Source organism: Ascidia mentula, chromosome 3, assembly GCF_947561715.1.
Source record: "Ascidia mentula chromosome 3, kaAscMent1.1, whole genome shotgun sequence".
Classification (NCBI taxonomy): Eukaryota; Metazoa; Chordata; class Ascidiacea; order Phlebobranchia; family Ascidiidae; genus Ascidia; species Ascidia mentula.
Window position 1 is genome coordinate 22,619,701 of NC_138568.1, and position 12,169 is coordinate 22,631,869.

Sequence of the window (12,169 nt, forward strand, 5' to 3'; positions counted from 1 at the left end):
TAGCTTCCTTGCCAGTATCTGATCGGCGACTGAAGGAAATTGTTCATGAAATCAAGTTGGACCCAGTTTGTTCAAAGGTGATGCAGTACTGTCAAAGTAAGTGGCCTGCAAAGTTAGACTGCAAATTAATACCATTTAAAAGGGTCTCGGAAGACCTGTCCATTAAACAAGGTCTGATTATGAGAGGCGATCGTTTGCTAATACGTGCTTCGTTGCGTTCAAGTGTGCTAAAAAATATTCATGCAGGACATCAAGGGGTTGTAAAATGTAGAGAGAGGGAGAAATCTGTGTGGTGACCCGGAATAAATACGGACGTTGAAAATTATGTTGGCAATTGTGCCGTTTGTGCGAAATGGCGTAGAAACTCTGCTGAACCACTTAATCCGTCTGTATTGCCAGATTATCCGTGGCAACGAGTGGCTTGCGACTTTTTTCTGTTTAACAACAAAACGTACATGTTGGTGGTGGATTATTTTTCCAGATTCATCGAAATCGCCCAAATGTTAAAAGACACCACTTCGGAGAGTGCGATACTGCATTTAAAGTCTGTTTTTGCTCGCCATGGCATTCCTGAAGAGGTTGTTTCCGACAACGGACCACAATTCGCTTTAAGATATTTTAAAGAATTTGCAGCTGCGTATAGGTTTAGGCATGTTACTAGTAGTCCATATTTTCCTCAGAGCAATGGCGAGGCAGAGCGTGCTGGTCAAACGAACAAAGGGCTACTCCGAAAAGCAGAAGACATTCCCACAGCGTTGCTGGCATACCGATCAACCCCTGTGAAGTCTGGTTGGTCTCCCGCAGAATTGTCAATGGGCAGAAGAGTGCGAACAACCGTCCCCATCAGGAAGAACCTCCTTGTGCCTAATTGGAACTTCCTCAAAGAATTTCGGCGACGTGATCAAAGAATTAAAGCTGACCAAAAAAGACAATATGATGCACGACATCGCGCACATCGGTTACCTAACCTAAGTCCGGAAACGTATGCCTGGATTAACAAGGACGGTGATTTTCGTCACTGCGAAGTGATATCACCTCACGCTGCACCGCGGTCATACATTGTCCGTGGGGAAAGTGGTGAACTGAGGCGTAACAGAAGGCACATTCACCCAGTGCCCACTCAGGAACAGCCCTATACTACACGCTCTGGTAGATTAGTTAAAAAACCGCAACGACTGGATTTGTAGTGCAATTGTGTTTTGTTGCGCTAATTGTGTTTGATTATGTTGCCTTTGCAAAAGGGGAGATGTGGTATTATTTCTATGTACAAATCCACTAGGTGTCGCACACGCATATATATTCACGATCGATGCAGTGTGACCTTCTCTTTGAAACTGCTTGGCTTGGCGAATAAACGCTACAACTCTCAACTAATTTACAGGTACCACACAGATTTTTGGTCATTAAACACCCATAAAATTGCCCAAATTATAATTCATAATGTTTCTTGCAGAGCATTAAAGTCATGCTCCAAACCATCTGTAAGGAGCATCTACAAGCAAATTTTTTGGAAAACAAGATTATGGAAAGCATCCTTCCCAAAATCATCAATATTCTCAACTTGTTGGCTGCCTATTTTGCTGAAAATATTGAAGTGTTTACGAAATGCTTTGGTGTAAGTTTTGTTTTCCTACCTCTACCTCTTTAAACCAAAGCCTAACAAATTAAAACCTTGCTAACCAACAACTTTTAGAAAATGCATATTTTTTTAGACCAAACTATAATTGTTTATATTATATGTGTGATAATATGTAAATGCATGTAAGAATAAATAGGGTGCATAAACTATTCAGTTGTAACAGAATTTTTTTTCTAATTCTGTTTGGTTTAATTAAGCGCCTCATGTGTTAAACCAAAATCTTTTTTTTAGAATGCTGCTACCTTTGAAGAGAGTTTGGCGGACCTGCCTGCAGCTCCTTTTATTGCAGTCCTAGGTGATATATTTTATATTTGTTGTAAACACACATATTTTGTTATTGATCGATGTTTCTAATATGTTAAAACACTCACATTTTATTGTCTTGAAAAATCAGAAACATTTTTTTTGTGTGCAGGAGATTCTTATGGCCTGGGAACAGATTTCGTAGTGCTGTGTGAGGGTTTAAAACAGATGTCCACTGATAACTTCTTCGAGGCACCTGCCTACTGTTTTTGTTGTTTTTATGTGTTCAACATACTGTATCCTGCACAGGTTGTTGCCACCCTGGAATTCATTTAAAGGTGTGTTTTTGGATATAGATTTTTTGTTGGTCAGTCCCAGGTCACCAAAGACTTACTTGCCCTATAGCATGTTTAATTAAAAACTGCTATTTGGTATTTGTTTGAACTGCTTTCATAATTTTTGGCAAATGTCAACACATTTCACACTGCATCAAGCTTTTAAAAAGTTTACTACAACTAAAAATTTAAGTTTCATGTTTAACACCTGACCGATTGAAACAGAAGCAGTTCACGTTTTAATGAAACGATGATGTTACTGGGACATGGGGTTTTGAGTATGTCATATTGTGCCATTAACAAGAAAAATTATAATTCATTGGATTTCCTAACAAACGGAGTAATGCATAAACTATTAACAAGGTTTGTTTGGTTTCATAGGTACTTCGCAGGAATCAACAATCCTGGAAGCAAAAACTTAAAGAAGAAAAAAAAATCAGCAAACCCAAAAGTTGTGCACCTTGCACAACTCATTAAATTGAGTGAACAATAAATTTGTTGCAAACAAATTGTTCCTGTTCCAAAACATTGTTCCAATGTTGCGTCGTTTCGTAATCTTTCTGCTGTTACGTTCGCGGCCAACATTACCGGTACGTTGATGAACAGGAAAACACATGCAATGAAATCATTTCTATTTTTCACTCTAACTACGCCAATGAACAACAAATACGAAACATAAAATGTCATGGGTCCATGAAACCATTTACGGAATAAGTCTAATTGTTGGGAAATAAACATGAATTCTAACCCCAAGTTCAGTCCCACAAGGGCCAAAAAATACATATATATCTTTGTTAATCACCTTCTGTTCTTTTGTTGGGTTTGGGCCAATATACACACAAAATGTCGATGACTGGACGTTAATATGACTATGTTTTCCCGTTCGATGTATGCGAATAAATAAAAAATTCCAAGACAACGTGTCAATAATTTATCGACACACGAGAAGCGCAGAGCAAGAAGCTGTCAATCAACTTGCAACCATGGTTGCAACGTCAGGATTATGGAAATATTTAAATGCTGAGCAGGAAGTCATTGTCACGCTGTTGAAGAGGAACACTGAGCGTTAAAATAAAATACTGCGTGAAGCAAGGTAAGATCTTCCCCTAGGTTGAAATTATACACTGCCTATATTCCTTAACTTTCGAAACAGAAGAAGTCAACACAGTTGTTTTACAACATTCACGTTTAATCCGCGCCACCACAAAACAATTTGCCTACCCTGTGAATATACTTTATTAACTTTATAATATTATCTGCTATTTTGACTTTTTTCCTCAAAAATTTGATGGTGAGTTGACTATAGAAATACTCACGCATAATTATCATTGCTTTTCTTTCAAAATTAGTTGGAAAAAACACATGTGTTTTAAGTTATTGCTTGCTGCGTCTTAGTATATTAAATATTATAACATCGGAGCATAAGAGTGAGGTTTGGAGCGGTTAGGTCAACCCTGTTCAATGGGTGGGTAATGGGCCAAAGCTTAACATCCAATGCTGCCGGGCCAAATGCAAGTAGGCTAACGTAAATTGCCTTTCTGAGCAGTACTTTTGCATCGTTCGCTAAACGTAAGAAATTCCTGTTAGAGCACCTTGGTACACGTGTTTCACCGAACAGCCAACGGTTAGTTTGACAGCCAACCTCAAGGATATTTAAGCTGAGTTTGAATTTCGTTAGAAAGCAGAAGAAGTGCAGTTTTTTCTGTAAGGACTTGGCGTGTACGAGCCAGTTAATTATGATAACTATTGTTCTTATTACTAATCTTCACGAAGTGTTTGTAGGAACACAAATGTTTGAGTCAATGGTGGTTGCGTGCGTCTCAACACATCAGTATTACAACCCCGAAACAAGCGAGTGCAATGGTAGACTGCATGAATCGAGGAAATCCTTTTCAACGTTTGTCATAATTTGGATTTTGGATCATTTCACAGGATTTTTTGGGAATTTTGTAATTTATTGGGGGGAATTTGGTTCACAATATTAATGTCTTACTGGTTGTCTGTGCTATGTGGTATTGCTGCAGGGGGGGAATTAGATTTAAATATCGACTAAAAGGGTGCACAGGACAAAATAGTTGGAAGCCACTGCATAGGAAGTAGAAAGGTTGCTTAAATAGAAACAAGCCTTCTCTCCTTAGTGAAATAAATATATTCATTTTGATTTCCATTTCAACCAAACGTCTGCAAATACTTGTGATGCAGGGTTAGGATATTTTACTGTGATTAAAGCCATCTTATTTGCAAACAAACTTTTCAATCTTATACAGGTATGGGTAGTTTGGCTGCAATATCCACATTATTGACGGAACAATGCCTGTTTTTATTTAATCGCTGGCGATGTTTAGTGCAAAGGCAAACCTAAGGACAATAGAATGGTTGCATGAGTATAGACTAGGCATCTACTTCAATGTACATTGATATGTTGATATTTCTACAGAAAAAATATGTTCGATGCTGGGTTGGGATATTTTGCTGTGATTTAAGCCAGTTTATTTGCAAACAACTTTTTCAACCTTATACAGGTATGTGTAGATTGGTTGTTACGAATCCACGTCAGCAAACATTGCATCAGATAAAGTCGTTTAATTCTGGTTACTTTGCGAGGATTTGTTAAACTGTAACTTACACAACTCAAAACATTTTGTGTTGCAGAAGTCTTTGGTTGATCAGAGGGAGGATTTAAGACGGACCAGGGCAGGATCCGACAGACTAAAAATGGGAGCAAGGTTTGTGAGCTATTTAAATTATCTTCATATTAAAAAATACCAACATTTTTGTCGGAAAAACAATAAATATGCATAATTTTTGCGCGGGATAACAATGAACATAAATATCTTCCCGCGTCTAACTGAGCGCAAACATTTTTTGTCCTTACTTCTGTGCAGAGTCGCATCATGGTTGGGACAAGCATTTTGATCAGGATTTTGTCTAGACTGAAGCTAAGTTAAACGCGTACAACCTTTGAATCAAAGTAAATATTCAATGAGACTTTTCTCACCCTTCGCCATTCGCATTGTGAGCGCGACACGAAATTTTAGTCCGTTAATATCGCGCAAAAATTATTTTAAGATATAAAAGGTCGCTTACAATATTTGCCGGGCCTTTGTATGCACTGGAAACCCGACGGATCGGCTGGAGAAAACTAAACGTAGTTTAAAGTATTTATATCAGACATATGTGGTGATTAATTTTTTGTTTTTGCCAAAACTGGCAAAAAAAACTCTTTCAATATAAGTTTCATCAAAAAATATGAAGGGTTCCGTGAGCTGTCGGGATTTGACGAAAACTACTGAATATTTATTCTAAGCGTTTGAGCAACAAGCGGATGAGAATAAAAACAAAAAACAAAAAAGTGACGACAGTTTATATAAAAGCCATTTTGGAGGTTACAAGTTAACTTAAATAACCTTGCAGTGTTCCTTGGACATTAAGTTTGTAAAACTCCACTAAAATCCATGATGACGTCATTCTCCTGAGTTAGAGAAATATATCATTGCAAGATATAAACTCTTTGTGTTTTTATCAGGTATTGGTTGAAGGTGGTTGGAATCCTGCTCTCCTTCATCACAATTGCTTCAGCAGAGTATAAATATAGCGACAGTAAGTATTTTGTTACAAATCATAAACTCTCAACTAATTTAATATATTGGTTAGTTTTTAGGATTTTGATTAATTCAAATCGATTTACGTTCATGTGTTTTGTGCAGATTTCACTTGCGACGATGGGGAGGAGGTGGGAGCTGAGTCGTTTTGTGATGCTGATCCCGACTGCAGTGACAGAAGTGATGAGAAACCGGCCAACTTTTTCACTAATCCTGAAAACCTCACCAGTCCTTACATGAGGTGAAAGCACTTAAATATGTTCCCTACATTCGTTATATTACTGTTGACCAACCAACAGACGATGTTATCAGGGTTTGGCTTTACTTGAAACAACCAATTTTGAACAGTTTATAATAAAGTCGGGTCAAATAAGGCAGTTTCAAAACCCACGCGTTTAGAAGTGTTTTTAATTTAATATTTCAAGGGATTTTGATTGCGAAACACTCTCACGTAACAATAATGTTGTTGAGGTAACAAGTGGCCAGTGGGAGGCGCAAAGAGTGAATCTAAGATAAGTAAAGGTTTATATCAGGGGTGGCCAACACGTCGATCGTATCACAGTTTGCGTTGACTTCACAAAATTTTAAATAATCGTAATCGTCAATCTTTTTGCATAATTTACCGAGAAAACTAAAAGTTTCATGTTCGCCAGTTTAACAGATTGTTTTTAAATTGAGCATTGTTACCAAACACGTGGTACATTGTTACGCTACACGTGGCATTATTACCACACATGTGGTATTACTTGACAATACGAAGAAGCAACATTCTGTGCCTTTATTACTAGTTTCCTCGGTAAAACATTTTTGGCGCAGAACGAAAGTTAAAATGTTTTTGATATTGTAGGTGGTATAAATACGTTACAATCATAATTCATTTACTTCAAAAACTCTGTGTTAAGGAATTGACAATTATAGCGCACGAAAAGTGTGTACCCACTTACAACAGGCACGTATTTAATGTTATTCTGATTTACTTTCTTATAAATTCAGTACCTGGCGCACGTACAGACGTAAAAGCTTTTGTTTGTGAAATGCGTACTTTATTTCTTCGGTAATCCAACACAACTACGCAAACTACCTTAAATGCGACGCCGCAGAAACCCACGTAGGTTTTCTGCCCAACTCGAACTCAAGCAGCAAACATGGTTCTGCGAAAATATACAGGAAACTTTCCAAAAATTCGAACCACCTTTGAAATATTCCCGTCGCATGTGAGTCGATTATGCAGAAGCTCGATTACTTTCGCTGACAAGTTGGCCACCTCTCCATACCAAGAAGAAAGTCTGATCGTGGCCGGGATATCCAGGGTTCGAATCCCGTTGTGGTAAAAAAAAGATGTTTTAATGATAAATATTGAACTGCTTTATTTTTATTTTGAGCCAAATGAATCTTGAACAGCTCGTGACGAATTACTGTTTTGCAGCAGATGGCAAATTTGTAAAAGTTCCTTGTTGATAATTTTAGCAGGATTTCCTTATCTTGCGTACAAGCAAAGTGGAGCCAATAATATGAATTCTGTGATCGCAGAGAGATGGCCACTGTTTCTTTTCTTTTTTTGTACTGGAAAACTAATCCGCCACCACGAATATCACAAAAACTTAGACAAGGTACCAATCAACACAGACGAACCACGTGGAGCGCACTATGGCCAAAACAACTGTTTGGGACCCAATCGACGATTGACCGAAAGGTACCACAAAGTGGAAATCTGTGTGCCTGCTAGTCTACCAGCTAGCACAGTGCCACATCAACAGCTGCACTGATGAGACCTTACAGGTCGAAACAGTGCGTGTATACACCCTGTCTGCAGCTCTCATTGATTATTATGGCTCTTTTGCGCATAGAAACAGAAATAATATAAACGATGGCAAATAACGGAAAACACATATTTCATAATATTAAATGAAAAGAAAAATGTGGGAGAAGAGTAAAGAGGATAGGAAAAAAACGCCAAAAAGATGAAGTTATGTTAAACGTGAAGAGCAAAAAAAAAACAAATTAAATAATGGTACAGGATTAAGTTGTGCGGATGTAAGAATGGGGTGGAGAGAAGGTTAAGTAATTTATATTTATAGAATGTTTGACATCGGCCAGGACGCCTTCAGGAAATGTGTTGTCCCGTTTTGCTGGATAGCGAGCTTAAAGTTTATGGACTGTTTTAAGGGACTGGATGAGGTGTTGGGAATCTTGTTCAAAGGGCGGGGGTCATTACGGGTTCAGTTACGTGTTTTCGAAATGATATGGTAACATAGAGGTGTTCGGAAGGATGTAAGGGTTGTGGCGCAGGGTGTGTTAGGTTGTGGGAGTTTGGGAAAGTTAAGGAGAAGTGCGTTGAGTGTGTTTTTTTACCAGGGTTAAGAGCTGGATGAATGGGCAGTCGTGAAATAGGTGTGAAAAGATTTCAAGGGTGTCAGTGAGGGTCTGATTCAAAGGTCGAGTAATTTAGTTATGGGGAGCTTTCAAGGTTATATTCAGTGAGGGAAAGTTGGGGTGTTGTGGGGGTTTCCAGTATATGCGGGGTTTGTAATATTGATTTAAAAGAGAGAGAGTTGAGAGGTTAACAAAGAGGGGGACGTTGACCGCCTCGTAACATATCCAATCCCTGCAGAGGCACCTAGTTTAAGAGGATGGGACCGGAAGTCCTAAATGCACACACGTATGTACAAAGTAGGCACCATTGCCATAAACAATGACAAAAGTACAAGATATTTGCTGATTAAAAACAGGATGTGTTGAAGTTGCAACGAATTCATAATTAACAAAACTAATTGATGCATACAGGTCATATTGTTATGTCACTAAAGAAAAAGTTTGCTTTGCCTTCAATGTATGTTGTACAACGTTGTTTCACACGCCTGACTAGTGCGGTCATTTCCTTTCGGAGCTTTCTGAAAAGACTGGGATTTGAACCCAGGTTGGGATACGAGTCGGGCGTCTGTCGTTTGGACGAGCGAAGCTGCGCCCGCCTCTGAGGTCTTAACCTTATCTACGGTTTGAGTGGTTTTGCGCCTGCGTCTGCTGTCGGGTTTGCTGCTGCTTTTCGTTCATTGACATTTATTGAAAGCCTGGAAAGTCGTTCTTCTCATAAAATCATACCTTTTCGGTTGCTGATCCTACATGAGGTTAACAGTCAGGAATAACGTTTTGGGCGAGTACTGATTTTTGCATTATCACCACCTTCTTCTTTCAACAGCTTTAAATGTTCATGATTTTAGCAAGATTGAAAAGATCTTTAACGTCAAGGTTGTAGTCCGTTGCAAACGGTTTAACCTCTTTCAAACCACCGGCCGAAACACTAAGCTGGAAAACTGCCTTCGCGTAGTTGATTACGCGATTTTCTTGTACGACTCCACAAATAGCGCACGGGCTGGCCACTGGCATCTCAACTCTCCTCTTAAAACAAAAGCAGCTCAGACAAAAGCAGGACTGACTTTGCTTAAAGTAAATCTATCAGAACAGCTCGTTAAACGAGAAAGCTGAAACAAGAAAACGGAAACAGGAAAACTCCACAACTTCGCGAGGGACTTGATACATTTGCTTTTGCTTGACTGACTTTCAGACGCTTATCTAATTCCAATAGTTTTCATCGTCCTTGTTTTCTCTGTATGGATGCATCTAGGTCGAAACAATGGTCAACTGTTTACAGCACACAGAATTTATAATATTGGCTCAAATTTGCTTTCTATTAGTTATTTTTCAGCAGATGTCACGCGAAATTATTGTGAATTCGTAGGTTGTTATTCACACATCTGCATACACATTCGTGCATGACTACTTGGCATTCATCTGGTTTATTTAAAACCAAACCTAATATATACAGAAAGTCAGCCATTTACAAAAACAATACGTCGCGAAACGATTGTTAGATGACGTAATACATTACTTTTGTTACAGTTGCGACAACAAGTTGGACTACTTCGATTCAAAGAAGGTATGCGCCCTAAGAGTGAGGCAGTTTTGCAAAGGAATCATCCAATGTTTTGGAAAAAAAACTTGTGACATCGGCTGCCCCTCCTATTTCCAGTGTCCGAATTCATCTTGTCGGAAACGTTCGACTGTTTGTGATGGCGATCCTTGCAATGACTGTCCAGCTTTCCAACACTGGAATAATGGACATGGATTCAAATGTGTTCGGAATGGCAGGAATTGCAATCTTCCGCAGATGTTTCTATGGGACGGCGTTGCCAATTGTGATGATAAATCTGATTTGTGTTACACCTCGGAGAATGGAGACGCCAGGTATTTGTGAACTGTTGTGGTTGGTTGAAAATTCTTACAGGTTAAGATAAGACAGAATGGACTTGTGTCATTTGCAGAGATATTCGAAGTTCTCAGACATTTAATCATCGTTTATGTTTCCAATGTACAAATGACCCCATGATCATCTCAAGGTCAAGTGTGTGTGATGACGTCATCGACTGTCCCGATAAAAGTGACGAATGTTTTTGTCAACCTGGGAAAATCAAAGATTGTGGCAAGTTTCATTAGTAAGTTATAAAGCATTAGTTTATTCTTTGGATTGAAACCACTGACATCCAATGCGTCACCAGAAATCTATGACTTGCAATAGTGTTACGGAATTATTTCGGCAGCTTTGCAATTAAGTGGATAGATTTTTTTTGGGTGGCGATGTTATCCCCCAATTAACCCTTCTACCTAATTAGGTACTTTGCACAAAACTGCCTCCCTAATTCTGATACTGCCCAGAACCCTGCAATAACGGCTCACCACAAAGCCAAAGTAACCCAGGCTGATTTAACTTATTGGACGTCGTGTTAAACTCAAAGCGACTTAAAAACAATACAAGACGTTCTGGCAAAGATCCCGACAACTCACACAACACTGAGATGTTCACAACGCGACGCCCAGAAGAAGACTCGCTAGATTTAGGGAAATCCTTCGCTACAACACAATCACCAACCAATCAGGATGCGCCTTCTCGACACGCGGCACATCCGGGGCATAAGCGGAGCGTAAAATAATAGGAGAGGGGAGACGAAAGTAATAAAATAGTGTGGTGAAAGTGAAGTGAGAGACTTAAAAGCGATATACGTGAGTAAAACAAAAAATAAATAAGTGGTAACGACGAAAGAAAACAGTGAAATTACAAGGTGCCAGCAAGATAGGTGAAAACAATGAAATACATACAATAACTAATAAAAGTGAAAGGTGACGTGAAGGAAAGAAAATTCGTAACAATAGTGTAAGGTGTGTTAAGAGTCTGTAAATACTACATGACTTGTTTTCATTGGCATGACTCATAAACTAATGCAGGTGTTAAGGATGTGTTTCGCCGTTGCAGGAAAATAACCATTCCTTTACTGTCGATTACGTTTTTGACCTTGATTACAAAGTATTACAGTCGAAAAAGACTTTAAATGCAAGTTATCGCATATCTGGGCACAACAAACCAGAAACCTTTGTGACGCAACAGTGTTACAATAATGGACGACCAAGCATAGAAAACTTGCTTAATACTAAGTAACAGTTTTATTTATTGGGTTGAGGTGGTTGTTTCTCTGTTCTTTAGCTACCGTGTTTTGAATGCCAATTAAGATAAAGCGAATCTTCGGTATTGTTTATATTTCTTGACATACTACTGATGTTATGACAAGATGTTGTAACAAATCCAGTGTGAGGCATTTTTGCTTCAGTGGAGTCCAGCAGGTGTTTGGAGGTTTAACGTCCTTACGTAATTTTGGGTCAGTTCTGAGCTGAATTCCCATGTATGGGTTTTAAACACGTTTGTTTAATTACTACATGAGTCGCAAAAATATCATCTGCACTCAATTTAAGTTTTTAATTACAAAATAAACGCGAAACATTCAAATATTTTCAGTGTTGATGAGGAAGTGAAGAACGACTGCTCAACAACAACAACAACAACAACAACCAACTACATACATGGGAACTGGACGTGTTGGGTGAGTGAAAATACATAACTTATTGTTTAGTGGGAAATAAGTGGTTTAGATGTATACGTACATTTGTAGGTTCTTACCAATACAATGTACTTACTCACTTGCTGGACAAACTCCAGTTTAAACGTGAATATTTGTTCTGTCTGTGGCGTCATCGCGACCACTTCAAACACTATTGCATGTAGAAAGATTACGTTGTACAGACGTTGTTATATACTGGTGGGCAATATTCAGTGACATCATACACAATAACCAAACTACACCTACTTCGTTGCTACAAAACACAGGGTTCAAGTAATTCCTCCAAAGGGCGTTGCATTCGGCTGCTCTATGGTGGATATACATTCCGCAGCATCTTACTTTGTCATTATCTTCACGGACGATGTACGAACCCGGTGTCTCATGAGGTTGAGCCACTTCGTAACA